This window comes from Giraffa tippelskirchi, chromosome 6 (assembly GCF_054371585.1).
Source record: "Giraffa tippelskirchi isolate mGirTip1 chromosome 6, T2T-mGirTip1v1.2.pri, whole genome shotgun sequence".
NCBI classification, from domain to species: Eukaryota; Metazoa; Chordata; class Mammalia; order Artiodactyla; family Giraffidae; genus Giraffa; species Giraffa tippelskirchi.
This window is the reverse complement of record NC_137280.1, coordinates 145023983-145043448: the sequence shown is the minus strand read 5'-3', so window position 1 is coordinate 145043448 and position 19466 is coordinate 145023983. Positions and strand designations below refer to the sequence as shown.

General features: G+C 35.6%; 1 protein-coding gene across 5 annotated transcripts in view; it reads left to right on the top strand.

Annotated features, from left to right (window-relative positions):
- GABRB2 (gamma-aminobutyric acid type A receptor subunit beta2) overlaps positions 1-19466 on the top strand; it is a 320547-nt gene that overhangs the window by 36139 nt on the left and 264942 nt on the right. The window lies entirely within an intron of this gene.

Genomic DNA, 19466 nt, shown 5'->3' with positions numbered 1-19466 from the left:
TTTATGTGTCATCTTGATCCTAACTAATACAGGTATTATAGCTACTCCTTAATGAGTATTTGCTCTGATAAAGTCTTAGATTAACATATATACATACATTTTCTTATTTAAAAGTCATTAATGATTCTAAGAGTAAGGTGTATTTAATGTGCAGAAACTAGAGATTAGAAATAATAAGCAATTTCCTAAACTCACAATATCTCGTAAATGAAGGGGACCAGTTTGGCTCAAAATTGAAGCTAAGGTTTGAGATGACTGCAGTATGGAATAGTGTGTGGACATTAATTTTGACTGAGGAATCTGGGAGACCTCAGAGCACTATAGAGTTACATAAAAGGTCAAAATTCTACTGTGACTGTGGATCCTCTATACAGAGATTTAAGTGCAGGAAATACACTGGTAGATGATGAGAGAGTAATTTAGGCTGGAGGGGCTGTTTTAAAACAAGGGGTTCTAAATGCAGAGGTTGCATTTAAGCCTGTGGTGGAGGATGAGAGTATGCCATTCTTGGGAAGAGTTGAGGGAAGAGTGTCCAAAACTCTTGTCAGATAATTAGTGAACATTTGTGACTGTTTAAGCAAAAGTGTCAGGTGACAAGCACATCATTGTGTTCTCTGGAGCTGCCATTATGAAGTTCTGGAATGAAGTCATACTTGGCTAACATGTTTGGCATGGAAAAGAGTATAACTATATGAGAAACATTTCCTTTTTTACTTCAAATGAAATATAGTCCCAAATTCCTGACTTTGAAATGAATTTGCCTTTGAAAAAAGCAAATGATGAGGAATCCAAATTTTAGCACTTGTTATAAGTCATCTTGAGCCTCAATTATTTGACATTTCTGGTGTGTGTAATTTTTTTGTTGGAATTTTTTTTACTGGTTTTGGTTGAGCTCTATGGCTACCTCTTATAGATAAGAGTAGTAGAGATTTATCGAAACTCCAGTATTTTGGTTGGTTTGATGATTTTAATCATTTAATTTTTCAAAATAAGAAATATGTAATGAACATATGCTAAAAATGCTACTTCAGTGTATTTCCCATTCTAGGATATTATTATTTTGCATTTGTTGACTCTGTTTGAGTCTATTGCTTTGCTTTTCAATTTAAGGGATGAGGAAGTTTTGTTTCGATCTGTGACTAAGTAAGAATAGCTTATATATTATATAATTGGATTGTGGGAATTATAAATGGTTAAACTTTGTACATTTCTCTATTTTTAAAGTCTTTTTTCAAACTGTATTTTATAGTCTGCAAAAGATTTTCCTGAATGTAAAATAAAACAGTCATACAGTTTATATAAGAGCAAGATTTTCTAGGTGTGTTGATCTGTCTTTTTAACCTTCCTATCTCTTCAGTTTTGATATAGAATAGTATAATAACCTCTGCCATCAGACTAAGTCTATTTATGAGAAATACCCCTATGATGATGTATTTAGTACCTACATAGAGAGTAAGAGATACCTGTAAGTACCTATATAGTAGCAAAGATGTTGCTACTTTTGCAGTCATTATAGATAAGCTCTTTTATTTTACTATGAAACTATGGAGTTACACATGGTCAAAATCCTTCTAGCATCAGAATTGTTACCATAACCTGATAATCAGTAACTTGATTACTGTGGTGTAGAAGGCATTTGGTTCTGAACCTCTAACACTAATGAATATACCCTTAAAGGACCAAAGAAGTATGTTGGAAGATGCAAAACTTAGGGAAATGCAAATCATCAGAAAACACGATTTTTTTCTTCCTTTTTGCCTTCTTTCCATAGTGTTTTTTTTTTTTTTAGTGAAGTATGAATATAAGATATAAAGTGGTCTGGATACCTTGATAGGTACTTAAACTAAAAAAAAAAAACAAAAAACTACTGAAAAAGAAAAATGGGCTATTTTCCTGATGGCTGTAGTTGAAATCCAGGCTTAAATAAAATTAATGAATACTATATAGTAAAAGTTTTAAAGAGTTTCGTGGGAGAACCTTATTTTTTGGATTATGTAGAAAAAGAATTTTCTGAGAAGGTAAAAGCCAAGCCTCATCTTAGAAGACTAATCATGAATGAGCTGTGTAGAAAGAGCATGTCAGTCCAAGTGTGAAGAGGGAGCTAGAAGGGTGATTTTAAAGGCAAGGGCGTCTTTAGGAAGTAACGTGAGTGGCTAAGCAGAGGTGACAGTGGCCTTCCCCAGGACAGAGGCAGTGGGGTATGGTGGAAAGGTTCATATTTATCTGTCCACTCTGTACTGGTTGTAGAAGGCAAGTGTTTTTTTCTCATTGGTGAGTTTGTATATCACACTGAGTATAGTGTCTTTGGTTTTCCCTGGTGACTCAGATGGGAAAGAATCTGCCTGCAATGCAGGAGACCCAGGTTCAATCCCTGGGTCGGGAAGAACACCTGGAGAAGGGCATGGCAACCCACTCCAGTATTCTTGCCTAGAGAATCCCATGGACAGAGGAGCCTGGTGGGCTACAGTCCATGGAGTCGCAAAGACTCAGATACAACTGAGCGACTAACACACACACACAGTATCTTTAGTGTGATTCATGGGAAGAAGTGATGTGAAGAGAGGGTTGAGAAACATTTAGGATGGAGAGTTGAAAGGATAGACGTGAATAATGATGCAACACAGTGCTATGAGTGCAGTAATCAACATGGGAGAGTGTAAGGTATAACTGATCCTAAGGTAACAGTGATTAGCTCTTTCTGAAGATGCCAAAGACTTTCATGGGAATGTGATGCCTGAGCTGATTTTACTCCTATAAAAAATTTGAAATAAAAACTTTCGAGGGAAGAGAGACAGCATGTGCCCAATTTTCAAAGTAATAAAACTGAGCATGGTATTCAGAGATGTACACGTGGACTGGCATTGCTAACATATACCGTACAAAACAAGAAGGCATGTTAGGCATATTACTGTGAAGCAAGTTTCTCTTGCAAAACACTGGGGTGTTTTCATGTGATTTTGATGAAAATAATTGCAGTTCCCTCAGCTAATCATATTGAATGTATGTATTTTGTATTTGATATTTATTAGTTGTTGAGGTACTTTAATCAAAGAGTGAATTATTCATGGCATGTTTTACATCTGTTATTAATATTTTGAGACTAAATGCAGAGTAAATGAAATAAGAGTGATCTAGCACTCCATTTATATAGTGTTGCCTCATTTCTTTATATAGCTTTCTGTAATGGAGTTAAGTATGGCTGGTTTAAAAAGGAGCCACAAAGTCTCTCCAGAGAGAGAATAGCTTAGAGAAAATTGGGTTACTCTGGCAGATTAACTCTACTTTACTTATACAATGGTGGTTTACAGATTTACATGCCTTATTTTTATTATGTGAGCAAAAACTTTAGAATTCTAGGGCCTTGTGCAAAGGTAAAAGAATAGCAAGGAAGAATAATTTGGCTTACGCTTTTCTGAATTGGTGCCAAGGCCAGATGCTGTGACTTATCTCTTTGTCTACTAACTGCATCCTTCAGGTCTCTTTGTAATTGCCTCTCTTCTCCATGGAAATCACAAGCTTCATCCTATTTTCTGTTCAGAAACCTGGACAGTTTACCTTCCTTTTAGTAAATTTCGTTGAAAATTACTTATTTGAGTTTAACATCTGTTTGCTAAAGTGGCAACCTGAAAAGAGTGATGTCATCTTGAGAGACAAGTAGTGTGGTATTCTTTTTGGCAGGATAGTGTCGTGGTCAGGGTTCTACATTTTGAGCCAGAGAAACTGGATCCAAATCCCAGTCTCCTCTAAAATGTGGACAACATTGTTACCCATGTAACATGTTGGTAATTTATCCATGTTGTCTTTATCTGTCAGCTTGCTCTCTATCCAGAGTGCAAGCTTTATGAGAACAGGGAAATTGACATGCAGTTTGTTATATGCAAGAGCATTGCTTGACACACATAGCTTCTTAAATCTTTGTGGAATAAATGAATAGGCAACTTACATATCTACGTAGTGTTTTTGTGAGGGTTAAGTAAGTTTATATTTCTAAAGCTCTTATTAACACAGTGCCTATGAGAGAACAGGCATTTCCTGATTGAAAAAGAATCTTTCTACTTCAATTTTAGTTGCTAAGTTGTGTCTGACTCTTTGTACCCCATGGACTGTAGCCCCCCAGGCTCCTCTGTCCATGGAATTTCCCAGGCCAGAATACTGGAGTGGGTAGCCATTCCCTCCTCCAGGGGATCTTCACTTCGAATCTGTGTTTCCTGCATTGCTAGGTGGATTCTTTACCATGAGCCACCAGCTAATATTAAAACAATTTTCCTTTTAAAACAGTCTTTGAACATTTTTGTTCCAATCTTTTTGTGTAGATATATTTCCATTTATCTTGGGTAAATATATAGCACTAAGTGGAATTAGAAGGTTTTGTGTAGATACATGATTAACTTCATAAGGAGCTGCCAACCTGTTCTCCAAAGTGGTCGTTTCACTTTGCCCTCCCACCAGCAGTTAGGAAAATTTGGTTTGTTCTACATCCTTGCCAACCGTTGGTGGTGTTCTTTATAAATTTAGCCATTCTAGTGGGGGTGTAGTGGTATCTCACTGTGGTTTTAATTTGCATTTTCTCTGATGACTAATGCTATGGAGCGATTTTTCGTATGCTTATTGACCAGTTTGCGTATCTTCTTTTGCGATGTGTCTGTTTTAGTCTTTTGTTCATTTTTAATTGGTTTGTCATTTTATAACTGAGTTGTAGCAGTTATGCACACATTCTACTTACAGTCTCTTTCAATATATGTATGCGTGTATATATATATATGTATATGTGTGTGTGTGTGTGAATGTATATAGTCTGTGACTTGTCTATTCATTTTCATAGCAACCAGTTCTTCCCCCCACTAGTTTTATTTCAAAATAATTTTAGTTTCACATAGGAGTTTCAAACATAGTACAGAGAATTCCCAAGTGCCCTTCATCTAGCTTCTTTTAATGTTAGCATTTTATATAACAATTTTCAATGCTAAGAAATTAACACTGGTACAATCCTACTAAATAACCTACATACTTTATGCAGATTTCTCTAGTTTTTCCAATAATGTCCTTTTTCTCGTCCAGAATCCATTCTAGAGCACCACATTACATTTAGTTTTCATGTCTCCTTAGTCTCCTAAGGGATCTCAGGTGGCTCAGTGGTAGAGAATCTGCCTGCCAATGTAGGAGACACAGGAGATGCAAGTTCAGTCCTTGGGTCAAGAAGATCCCTGGAGTAGGAAATGACAACCCACCCCAATATTCTTGCCTGAAAAATTCCATGGATGGAGGAGTCTGGTGGGCTATAGTCTTTGGGGTCACAAAGAGTCAAATGGCTGAGCACACACGTATGTAGTCTCCTACAATGTGTGATAGCTTCCTGGACTTCCCTTGTCTTTCAGGACCTCAGAAATTTTTTGGAGTCTGTTCATTTATTTTTTGGAATATGCCCCAGTTTGGGCTTAACACCTTTTTATGAGCAGAAGTTTTAAATTTTTTGGAGTTCAGTTTAGCAGTGTTTTCTTACCTAATTAATGCTTTCTGTGTCCTGTTCAAAAAAACCTTGACTATCCAGAGTTATAAATATTCTTCTATGTTTTCTTCAGGGAGATTTTTAGTTGTTGCTTTTATGTTTAGGTCTGTGATCCAAATTGAATTAATTTTTTCTCTATGGATTAAGATAGGGAATTGAGGTTCTTTTTTGGATAACAATTTTTCAACATTATTTGTTTAAAAAAATGATCCTTTTCCACTTTATTGTATTTTTTTAGTGCCTTTGACAAAAATTAAAATACATAAGTATGAGTCTCTTGCTGGATTCTAGTCTGTTCCATGCTCTCGTTGTCTCATGCTGGTATCACCATCTTGATTACTATAACTTCAGATCACAGTTGATAAACTTTTTCTTAAAGAGTCAATTAGTAAGTTTTGAGTTTATAGGAGATAAGATCTCTGAAAATGATTTAGCTCTGTCATAGAGAATAGCAGCCATAAATAATATGTAAGTGAGTGGCTGTTGCTGTGTAGCACTAAAATTTTATTTACAAAAGAATAAGCAGCCAGCCTCTGGGCAGTAGTTTCCACTCTAAAGCAGGGACTTGAAATCAAATCATGCAAGTCCTCTGACTTCATTCTTGTGTTTTGCAATTATTTTGGCTTTTCTAGGTCCTCTGCAAGTTCATATAAATTGTGGAATAAAGTTATCATTTTTTGAAAAAAAAAGTACTTGCTGGAAGATTTGTTTTGGTTGCACTGAATTTACGTATCGATTTGGGGAGAATTGACAGCTTAACAATATTTTGTAGTCCAATGCATGAGCATGATGTATTTCTTCATTTATTTTGGTCTTATCTAATTTATCTCATGAATGTTTGTGTAGAGGAGTTGCACATGCTTTGTTAAAATGGTCCATACATATTTTGTGTTTTCGATGTTTTTATAAATGGTGAGTTAATTTGTCTTCGAGTCATCCCATTTTTGGGGCTTCCATGATAGCACAGTGGTAAAGAACCCACCTGCCAATGCAGGAGATGCAAGAGACATGGGTTCAATCCTTGGGTCACGAATATCCCCTGGAGAAAGAAATGGCAACCCACTCCAGGATTCTTGCCTGGAAAATTCCATGGACTGAGGAACCTGGCTGGCTGCAGTCCATGGGGTCACAAAAGAATCGGACACAACTTAGCAACCAAACAATAACATCTGGTTGTTAACCTTGCCTTCTATGAGCTTCCTTATGTGCCCTTATCAAACTTAGTATTTTTGTTTGTGTATTTTTTAGGGTTTCCTATGTACATAGTCATATCATCTGTGAACAGTTTTATGTCTTTTTAATCTTTATTACTTAGTTATTACAATGGCTTCAATTTCTAGTATAACATTTGATAGACATAGAAGTGATGATAACAGAGAGCCTAGCTTTATTTCTCATTTTATGGGGAAATAAGTTTCTGAATATTAACAATGATATTATCTGAAAAATTTTCAGAGATGTCTTTTTGTTAGAGTAAGAAATTTCCCTTCTATTTCTAATTGCTCTGAGTTTTTTTTTTAAAATCACAAATTGGTATTTTTTACAACACGCTTTTTCTAAACCTATTAATATGGTCATATTATTTTTTTTGTCTATTTGGTTAGTGGGTAGAAGAAATATATGGAATGATTTTAAAATATTAAAGCATGGTGTAGCCTAGGATAAACTCCCTTTAATCATGCTGAATTACTCTTTTAATATATTACTAGATTTTATTTGCTAATATTTTGTTAACATCTTTACATAACATTTTTCAAAATTATTAAATAACCTACAGACTTTATACAGATTTCCCCAGTTTTTCCACTAATGTCATTATGTTTAAACTCTTCTTTATTCCATATAAAAACTATGAATTTCTCCATAAAAACTGTTCTGGATAAATCCCACAAATTTTGAATTATTCTGTTGTCATCATTCAATTCAAAATATTTTAATATTCCATGTATTTGCTTACATACTCTATAAGTTGCCTAAAAGTATTTTGTGCTTTTACAGGGTTTTGTTGTTTTTGGAATCTAATTTTATTCTGTTATTGTCAGAAAATGCACACACACGCACCTGCTACACACATACAGCATCAGTTCTTAGAAATTTTTGAACTAATTGAATGCCCCAGTATGTAGCCTATCTTAGTGAATGTTCCATGTGCTCCAGAAAATTATGTGTATTCTTCTCTCTGGGTATGGTATTCTATAAATACTACTTCGTGTACCTTGTTTGTTCATTCAGATCTTCAGTATCCTTATTGAGTTTTTGGTCTACTTTATTCATCACCTACCTTGAGAGAGTTGTTAAAATTTCCAACCATAGTTGTAGATTAGTCATTTTCTTTCTTTAGATCTGTTAGTTTTTGCTCCATATATTTCAAAACTCTACAGTCAGGTGGCATACTCATTTCCATGTTGTCTTTTTGATGAATTGATGCTTTTATGAGTGTAACAGTTTCTCCTTATGTTTAGTTGCATTCCTTGCCTAAAAGTCTAATGTGTCAATTTTTAATTAGCCATTTGGGTTTTCTTATTGTTAGTATTAGAATTGTGTGTGTGTTTGTGTGTAGTTTTACATCTCCCTGGATCTTTATGTTTAAAATCTCTCTCTTGTGGGCAGCATATAATTGAGTCTTTTTTTCTTATGTAGTTCAACAATCTCTGTATGAATGAGGTGTCTCGTCTGTTTACACCTATATTCAGTATAATTATTGAGCTGTTTGGGGGGCTTAAATCAACCATATTACTATTTCAGTTTCATTTGTCCTATTTACTTTTTTGTTTCTTTTAAAAAATTCTTCCTGCCACGTTTTAATTTACTGATGATTTTTCAGTTACATTTTCTTCTCTTTTTCAATTCCAGAACTTCCAATTGATTAAAAAAAATAGTTTCTGATTTCTGCTGAGATTTCCCAATTGCTTCTTTATTATATACTTCTTTTCCTTTGAATCCATGAGAATATTTATAAAAGCTCTTTTCAAGTCCTTACCTAAGAATACCAAAAATGCAGCCCCTCAAAAAAAAGAAAAAAAAAGAAAGAATCCTTGGTCTTCTTTTTTAACTGTTTCTCTCCCATTTTTCAGTCATTTTTCCTGTTTCCCCCAGAAGTAATATTTGAATTCAATTTTTAAAAATGCTATACTGTCAATAGTTCAGATTTTGTTTTCTTCATTTAAAATTTGTTGAGTGTTCTAATTAGTAATTACTAGTAGATTAGTTTTGTCTTGTTGAGGCTGATTTTTAGGCTTTTTATTTTAGGGGTCAAAGGAGAGGCGTGAAGGATTAGAGTAGCTTGACTCCAAGAAAAGGCTTCTTTGAATCTCAACTGAATGACTAGCATTTTCCTCTGAAAGCCTTTGTTTTCTGGTTCTTTTAAACTGCTATGTCTGTGATTAATCACTGTCTTATGGAATTCCCATTTAGCTTGCAGATCTCAAGATCCATTTCTTCTACTGACCAAAGTATTGCTCCCTGCTTAAGATATATTTACCATTGCTGTGCTTTGGACAGTGCTTCTGGGCAAGAGGTTATGGAGCTTGTGACTGTCACTTCTTATGTTTCCTTTCTTCCAAGGATTATAACCCTATGCTGTCTGATGGTCCAGTACTTGAACAGAATTGCTTCATATTATATCTGATTTTATAGTTTTTTACAGTAGGGAGTAAATGGAAAAGAAACAGGAGATATGGTAATTTAAGTGTAATACCCATTAGTCCTTATAACTAGAACTGAAAGTTAGAAATCAATGTTAATCTCATGTTCATGTTCAAGATAACTTTTGATTTGTAGATCATGCAGTTCATTCATTTGGACATGCATGTGTACATTTCGTATTTATTCTAATAACTTGTCTCTTTTATGGTGAATATATTGAATAATGAAAGTACTGATGTTTTAAACAATCTATATATCATACTTTTGTTTATCATCACTTGCAGTGGAATATATGTAAGTCTTACTGTAGTGGAGCTCTTTGTACTAAAAAGACAACTCTACTTTTTCACTTTATTTCTTATTTTGATTTAAATCACAATTTCTCTATCAACATAATGAAGTTATACTTAGGTTCTATGACATGATAGAAATATAAATAATTTTTATATATTATATCAAATATTTTATATAATATTCTAAGTATAGCATGTATATAATTTATTCTAACATAATATATTTATATTAAATATATAAGCATATAAATAAAATAGGAATATAAAATCAATTTAGAAAATAATTATAATTAAAATATATAGTAATTTATTTTTTCTATTATATATGCATTTTATATTTTATATAAAATAATGAAATAACTTTAATTAAGAGAGTTTATATTTTTAGTTATCTAACATATCTCTCCAGCTTTCATTTAATTGTAGAAAAAAAGAAACAGATAAATACCTAGATTTAAATACAGACACAAAATACCTAACAGAAAATCAGATTCACTATCAAAGAAGTTTTACTAGACTTTCATTGGAAAATACCCTCAATATCTGTGCAATACTGGATGTGTAGCAGTAACTTAAGATGAAACACTTCAGCTGATAAGTCTCTAAAATTGAGCCATTAACATTGAAAAATAAGAGCTGGATTAGGTTGCTGTTTTTTAAATTGTCAAAAGGGAAAGGGAAAGTTGCACAGTTTAGCATTTTAGAAAATAAAATACTCAAAAGGCCACTGCAATTGAAAATGGATAATGGAAAATCACCACTGTCTGTTTAGATCTGTGGGTGAAAGGTAACTAATTCCACCTTGCTAAAGGCAAATTATTTTCTCATCCTTTGAACACCACTCATAGCATTTTTTTTTTTTGTAACAACAACTTGGCACAAAGATTTTGAAAAAGAAATTCAGACTTTTGGAAGGTAGCTCTCATATATAGCATAGTTTTTTTGTTTTGTATTGTTTTTCTTTTCAAGATGGTGTTATAGTCTGGCCAGTGAGTTTTTAATGTATGTTTTCTTTATAGGAACACTTATTCAAAACCTTTTAAATGTTCTCACTAAGCACTGAAAATTTATTGTTTAAAACATTCTGTGTATCAGATATGTTAGTCACTCAGTTGTGTCCTACTCTTTGTGACCCCAGGGACAGAGCCATGGAATTCTCCAGGCAAGAATACTGGAGTGGGTAAACATTCCCTTCTCCAGGGAATCTTCCCGATCCAGGGATTGAACCTGGGTCTCCCACATTGTGGCCAGATTCTTTACTGTCTGAGCCACAAAGGAAGCCCCATTAGATGATATGAGTCCATTTAAAAATAAATGTATCAGGAAAAACTGGATTAAAAATAATAATTTGAGATTAAAATATTTGGGAAAATTTTATGAGCTTGACATATTTGGAAACATCCTTTAATGGCATAAAACCTGGAGCAGCATTCACTGATCAGTGATCTCCCTTAAATTATATGAATTTTTACTTTACAATATAAAAAGTGTTGTACATATGGGTTTCTAATTACTGAAAGCTTAAAGGAGACCATGCTAGTGGTTCGATATCATTTGAAAAGGAGTTATAAAGTAAGAGAGATGGGAAAGGAAAACAGATTAAAGGAAACAAAAATAGCAATAAAAAGCAAGTAAACTGAAAAGATCATTCACCCATTTCCCGTTAAGGATTACCCACAATAATAGTAACTTTATGTGCATTTACTAATTAATCCCCACAGTAATTGTATTATATCCATTGTACAATTGGAACCTCATTTGCCAGATCCCTAAGCCCATGTCTTTTCATTGCTCCATATTGACTTTAAGGTCATTCAGCTCAGCCCCTTTTTTTATATATGGGCAGGAGGGTGTGTGAGGGAGAAAAAAGAAAAAATAACCAAATAACCAAAGATCAGGAACTGGGTCACAGAAAGATAAAAGTACTTAGTTTATTTAAAAACAATACACAGCTAGTATATAACAGCCTGGATATTTAATCTTAAACCTCCCCACTGATGTCCTCTGTATCACACAAGCAATGTCATCCTTAGAATGATGAAACTCACTTTAGGAAAGGAACTCTGAGAGAATTTGCATGTTTAAATTACAAAAATCTGCATCCATAAGATCCACAGATCTTCTACCCTGGGAACTTGGTTCAACTTGGTTTATTTTTGAATGACCTTTTTTTCATTGTTCTTATAGCCGGTAGGCCTGCTATTTGAACCATGAAATCAATTTTCCTCATCATAGAGTGTGAAGAGCAACAAGATATAATATTTTCTTTAAAAAATTATTAATAGAGATAAGCAAAACAATTAGTGAGCTTTCATGTTCACTGAGGTTTGTCTTTCCCTTCGTCTACCCCAGAATGAAGAAAAAATACTTGGACTTTTTATACTTCTCTTTAATCTATCTGCTGCTACTGCTAAGTCGCTTCAGTTGTGTCCGACTCTGTGCGACCCCATTAATCTATCTAGTGGTCATTGTAATAAATGACTTAAACACATTCCCCAAATGGTGCTCATATTAGGAGAAAAGCTATTGTTGTATTAGTTTTTGTTATACTTTTTATTTTTGTTTTGTTATATTGTTTACTTTTTTTTTTATTGTTTTCAAAATGCTAAGGAATCATTAAAAGTCAGGATATTGGTAATAGCTGGGGAGGGGATGATAATTCCATTGTTTAAATATAGTTACAGCCCATATACTTAACAGATTTCAGCTACACATTGAAATATTATACTCTTAAAATGTTTTGGAGGAATGTCATGAACATTGAGTTTACATGGGCCGCGAGAGGATTAAGTAGTCAAGTTTATTCTTCTTATTTTATACATGAATAAATGAGCCCCAGTGAGAATGATTTGGTCAAGGTCACTCTGACTGTCAGTCTAGGACTTTTAATACTACACACCCTATAGGCTCCAAATGTAATTCAGTTTCAGGGAAAACAAAAAACAAAAAAACTAAATTCGCTCACTTTTCAAAATGAGATTCTGTTCTCATGTTTGCCACCTATTATTGATTATAATTTGGGCTTTGAGAAGTAATGCATGCTTTCTCTCTCAAAAAGTATTACTGATTTTTATTTCCCTACTTTGAATTATTTTTAAAATAGTGAATGATAAGCTAGTATTGGAAAAAGGGGTTGATGCACAGACTGAAAAAGGATGCCTGCAAGTAGAATCTAAAGGATTACTGTCCTTGATTTGGTGATACTTATTGTAATAGTTTTCCAACCAAATTTTAAGGTTCTTGTATGTCTAGAATGTCAGAATCAATAGAGATAAAGGAATATGACATTTTGGCTCTTAATTTAAAAAATGCATTGGCATTGCTGCTACTCTAAATATGACTAGAAGAAATGAAATGAAATAATTTTTATCTGTCTTAACTCCTTATTGAAGAAAGAGCAGTGATTCCTCAGAAAATACCAAGGAAGGTTAACTTGATACATTTATATGGCATACACTCTTTACGGTTTAGATGCTTATAAGGATCAACTGTGATGTATTTTAAGGCATCCATTTCAGCCACCCTTCTCTTTCCATATTTTATTAATTAATCCTTTGGGTCTGACACATGTCAAAAACATGTTCAAAGATCCATGCAGAGCCTTCTAATTTTGTGGTCCAAATTAGTGTTTCCCATATGCAATAAAGTCATATTTTCATGACTGCTACTTTTCAGTAGCTTTTCACAGAAAATTAGCTATGTTCACCCTCTTTATTTCCAAAAGTTGATTATTTCCAGACGTTTCTCTAACAAGCATCCCAGTATATCATATTGAAGACAGTCAAGAAATCTTTAAATAATCTTGAATTTGACCAAGAGACCTCAGCAAAGAAAATATTCACTCAAAGTAATTATGGGCAAAGTATACTGGCACTCAAGGAACTGAGGCAGATTCACAGAAGGATTTGTGAGTCAGGACCAGTCAGAGTACAGTCCAGCAGTTTCTGCTGGAGAGGGAATCAAATAGTGACCTTCCATGAGCACTCTACACCCTGCCCCCCATCAAGTTAGAAAGGGTGTAACAAAACTTGGCTTGTGTGATGTATAGAAGGAGTTGAGCTTTCAGCTGCTGCTGCTGCTGCTGCTAAGTCGCTTCAGTCGTGGCCGACTCTGTGCGACCCCATAGATGGAAGCCCGCCAGGCTCCTCCGTCCCTGGGATTCTCCAGGCAAGAACACTGGAGTGGGTTGCCATTTCCTTCTCCAATGCGTGCAAGTGAAAAGTGAAAGTGAAGTCGCTCAGTCGTGTCCGACTCTCAGCGACCCCATGGACTGTAGCCTATCAGGCTCCCCCGTCCATGGGATTTTCCAGGCAAGAGTACTGGAGCTTTCAGCAGGCAAAGGGATTTTTTGAAGAGAGTGCTATGTTGGTATTATTGACTTGATTATGCTACTTCACATTCCAGGCTTCACAGGTCTTCATCAGCATCAGAAATGGGCTGCCTTCTGCCCAGGCTTACTGTAAAATTCTAGTCATTGTTTAAAAAAGAAAAAGGCAGTACATTTAGACTTGAGTCCTATGGAATTGTGTAATTATGCCCTGCGGAGTTCAGATTAGATTCTGCCCATTAGATAGAACACTTCAGCAACCTCAATGTGGACTCAGTGGTGCTTTCTGCCTGGGCAGTGCTGATGACCATCACCCTCCCTGGGGCTGTGTCCTTCAGGTTTAGTCCTCTGCTGCTGCTGCTAAGTCGCTTCAGTCGTGTCCAACTCTTTGCGACCCCACAGACGGCAGCCCACCAGGCGCCCCTGTCCCTGGGATTCTCCAGGCAAGAACACTGGAGTGGGTTGCCATTTCCTTCTCCTCTAGCAAGCCTCAAAATTGAGGGCTTGGAAGAGTTTTGCCAGATGCTGAGTGAACTATTGATAAGATTTCCTGCTGTCTTATGTACTTATTTAATCATGTGGAAAAAATTAAGTTTGAGCTTGAAGTAATTTTTTTAAGTCTAAAGCATAATAGAGTTAGGACTCATCTTGTTAGGTTCCACACTTTGAACTCTGTTTTTTTAACATTTCATACATAAGATTGAAAAATTCCTTGGGGGGCACCTTCCCTTAAATGTTGGGTATTGTTAGGTTATTCACTTTTTAAATGAAACTTTTAAAATTCACTTCTAAGGGCAGCTGAGGTGGGATGAGTCTTATGCAGAATACAGCTATTATTATGTAATAGTTATATCAAATAATAATAATAGATATAAAATACTCACTAAGGAAATATTTTTCCAAGTGTGTAAAAATGGAATATTTAAAAATGCTCCTTGCAAATTTATTAATATTAATAGGAAATAAACTTTACAGAAGAAAAAGCACATTAATCAAGAGAATATTAGTGATTTCTAAAATTGAGGACATTGAACATGCTAATTAAAAGAATGACACTAAAGTGATTTTGTGTTTAAATAAAAAAGTTTAAAAATAACATGTACAATATGGTTATATAAATGTTTATATTTGTTTTCTGGAAGGTTGCATGTCGGTTTTTTAAGTATTTCTAGGTGGTATGTTGTGGTTTATTATTTCCTGTGACCCTAGTCTTTCTATAATTATTATGGATTATTCTTATGAGAAAAACAAATCTCTTTTCATTTTGTGTAAAATGATCTTATGTGGAGGCAAAATAATTGAAAAATTAATATGTACTGAGTGGCAACTGTGTACCTTATACCTATTGGGCACTTTGAATGGCTAATTTATTTAATCCTCCTATAAATCCCCTAAGGTATATAGTACGGTCCTTATTTTACTAGTAGGAAAAAAGAATCAGAAGTTACATAACTTGTCCAAAGTCAAATCACATAGCTATTATAGTAAGGAGTAGAATCAGGGATGACTACCAGATTTCTCTGAGTCTGTCAGCTGTGCCCACGTTGCCTCCCTGAAGGCAGTTTGATGGATTCTTGTCAATGGCCTATCAGCCTTGGAAAAAAGAGATTGATCGGTGCTTGTCACCATTGCTAATAGCTGCTTCTTCCTAGTATAAGTCGTAGCATCATTCTAGATACCCAGTTAGGGATGGAAATGAAGTCTTCCTTGATTACAGAAAGTGTAATGTGAAAGTTTACGGCAGTAGATCAAAGGAAGCTTATACATTAAATGTCTGCCTCCATTTAATTTCCCAAGTCATTAAAGAAGGAAGGCATAAGGGTATAAAATTATAAAACGCCTTTCTTGCATGCTGCCAACTATGAGGAGGTATCACTGTATCTCTATTTGAGAGTGACATATTTCCTTGCAGAGTGTGTCCATGACTTTATTTCTGGTTCAGCTAATAACATGGTTGAAACCCTAGCAAATGTAGCAGAGAACTCTTCCGTTTGTGGCCACAGTTTTAATCACTGAGGCTTGAATACCATTCAGCTTCTGGAGTATAGAAACCACTATTTTGAGTTGTTGACATTTAATTTCTCAAGGGTACGTTGATATAGCAGAAATTCAGGGTGACTCTGTGAAACCATCTTTAAATCTTTTCTATAGAAGAACAAACTGCAAAAGCAAAATCTTTAAAGTAAGTGAAACAAGCTTCTTTTTTTCTTTTAGAGAAAGGCCTAATGAGATTAAACTGTTCATTTGTTTTCAAATTATTCTACTATGTAAATCAGTGTTCCTTTTCTTCTATAATATTTTGTTACTAAATACTACTTGCTCTTTCTTTTTATATCATATTTACTTTTAATCAAACTTGTAGAATTCAAACAGCAGTGAATACCATAATGGGGTCTTCTCATGACCGTGTAAAGCAGGGTTTATTCAAGAAAGTGTCATAATAATGTGATCCATTAATCTAACATTTAATCAAACAATAACAGATTAATACTTAAGAAGTGAGTTTTAAAGTGTTCAAAAATGGAGATTATAGCTTTAGGAGTAACTGGAGAGTTGGACCATAAAGAAAGCTGAGCGCCAAAGATTTGATGTTTTTAAACTGTGGCGTTAGAGAAGACTCTTGAGAGTCCCTTGGACTGCAAGGAGATCAAACCAGTCCATCCTAAAGGAAATCATTCCTGAGTATTCATTGGAAGGACTGATGCTGAAGCTGAAGCTCCAATACTTTGGCCACCTGATGCGAAGAACTGATTCATTGGAAAAGACCCTGATGCTGGGAAAGGTTGAAGGCAGAAGGAGAAGGGGACGACAGAGGATGAGATGGATGGTATCACCAATTTGATGGACTTCAGTTTGAGCAAGCTGCAGGAGTTGGTGATGGACAGGGAGGCCTGGCATGCTGCAGTCCATGGGTCGCAAAGAGTCAGACACGACTGAGTGACTGAACTGAACTGAACTGGATGTTAATTTTTGACTTAACCTCATTTGGGGCTTTATACAGCAATGGCAGTAACAACAGCAACCTCTTTAAACATGGAATTATTTTGTAAGCCAATTAAAATGCTACCTGTCAAACTCTTGGGAAAGAGAGGAAGCCAGAGTCTCTGTATAAACTAGTTTTCTCAGTTTTCCCTACCCGTATGCATATAGAGTTGCCAACTAGTGGATATACTGTCTCTTCCAGGAGGATATAGGAGAAATGGCTATGGAATGTTTGTTTACTGACTTGAATTTTCCTTTAGTAGGATTTGAAAAGAAAGACACCAAGTAACGTTTAATGTTTGAAAAAGCACAATATTCCAGGAACTTTGAACACTGTATCAGTTCAGTTCAGTTCAGTCGCTCAGTCGTGTCTGACTCTTTGCGACCCCATGAATCGCAGCACGCCAGGCCTCCCTGTCCATCACCACCTCCCAGAGTTTACCCAAACCCATGTCCATCGAGTCAGTGATGCCATCCAACCATCTCATCCTCTGTCATCCTCTTCTCCTCCTGCCCCCAATCCTTCCAAGCATTAGGGTCTTTTCCAAGGAGTCAACTCTTCGCATGAGGTGGCCAAAGTATTGGAGTTTCAGCTTCAAAATCAGTCCTTCTAATGAACACCCAGGACTGATCTCCTTTAGGAAGGACTGGTTGGATCTCCTTGCAGTCCAAGGGACTCTCAAGAGTCTTCTCCAACACCACAGTTCAAAAGCATCAATTCTTCGGCGCTCAGCTTTCTTCATCATCCTATTCTCACATTCATACATGACCACTGGAAAAACCATAGCGTTGACTAGACGGACCTTTGTTGGCAAAGTAATGTCTCTGCTTTTAAATATGCTATCTAGGTTGGTTATAACCTTCCTTCCAAGGAATAAGCGTCTTTTAATTTCATGGCTGCAATCACCATCAGCAGTGATTTTGGAGCCCCAAAAAATAAAGTCTCCCACTGTTTCCCCATCTATTTTCCATGAAGTGATGGGACCAGATGCCATGATCTTAGTTTTCTGAACGTTGAGCTTTAAGCCAACTTTTTCACTCTCCTCTTTCACTTTCATCAAGAGGCTCGTTAGTTCTTCTTCAGTTTCTGCCATAAGGGTGGTGTCATCTGCATATCTGAGGTTATTGATATTTCTCCCGGCAATCTTGATTCCAGCTTGTGCTTCTTCCAGCCCAGCGTTTCTTATGATGTACTCTGCATATAAGTTAAATAAGCAGGGTGACAATATACAGCCTTGATGTACTCCTTTTCCTATTTGGAACCAGTCTGTTGTTCCATGTCCAGTTCTAACTGTTGCTTCCTGACCTGCATACAGGTTTCTCAAGAGACAAGTCAGATGGTCTGATGTTCCCATCTCTCATAATTTTCCACAGTTTATTGTGATCCACAGAGTCAAAGGCTTTGGCATAGTCAATAAAGCAGAAATAGATGTTTTTCTGGAACTCTCTTGCTTTTTGAACACTGTATACTGCCTGGTAAAATACTAAGTACATTATATGGTACAAAATTTGTTTCTTAGTTAATGTTGGTTTTTTTTCACATAGAAAAGTAAATTTACTCTTTACACTTCAAGAGATACTGGAAAATATTTTGAATTTTCATTAATCCCATTTACAAATACACTCACACACACATGCTCACAAAAACATGCGAATCAGTAAATTTATCCCCACTGCTTTTGAATTGTTAAGGTGAATTGTATGTATAACCGTTGGTTAACTCATTTAAATACTGTATTGCAAGATACCATGATTTACATTCCATATTGGAATTAGGGCAGTAGGGGAGAAATTAAGTCAATTCTTGGAATCTTCTCTGATCTATTACATAATACAGTAGGCAGTTCCCAAATTCTTTATTTGTTTGTTATCAAATATATATAGTCTTAGAATAACACGTAACAGTGATCTGGTAATTGATATATTTTTTGTTATATATTTCTGATTATATTATAATCTTCTCTAGGAAGGAGATCATGTTTTATTCAATTCTGTTCCCACCTTAGTGCCTAACATGATATTCTATGAAAAAGTGAAAGGGCTTCCCCAGTGGCTTAGATGGTAAAAAATCTACCTGCAATACAGGAGACCAGAGTGATTCTCTGGGTCAAGAAGATCCCCTGGAGAAAGGAATGGCTGCCCAGTTCAGTATTCTTGCCTAGAGAATTCCTGGACAGAGGAGCCTGGTGGGCCACAGTCCATGGGGTCGCAAAGAGTCAGATACAACTGAATGACTGTGCACTTTATTCCATTCTGTTACTAAATTAGCACCTAACGTGATATTCTATACACACATTAAAATCAGTGCTCAGATGTGATCATTGGATAGCTGGAAAACAGAGAACAGATGCCTTTTGCACAAAGAGCGCATACCAAGAGATAGTACTATCACTTATTTATTAATTTATCTTTGGTGTCTTTTTTTGGAACACGTGTAAGGAACATATGCTGGCAAAGATTGAGGGCAGAAGGAGAAGAGGGCGTCAGGATGAAATGGCTGGATGGCATCGCTGATGCCATGGACATGAACTTGGGCAAACTTTGGGAGATGGTGAGGGACAGGGAGACCTGGTGTGCTGCAGTCCATGGGGTCACAAAGCGTCAGACACGACTGAATGACTGAAGAGCAACATAAGGAACATGTGTTTTTAGGTACCAGATACCTATTTTTCAGTTCGTAACAGCCTTTACTGCTCCCTGTGTCTAAATCTGT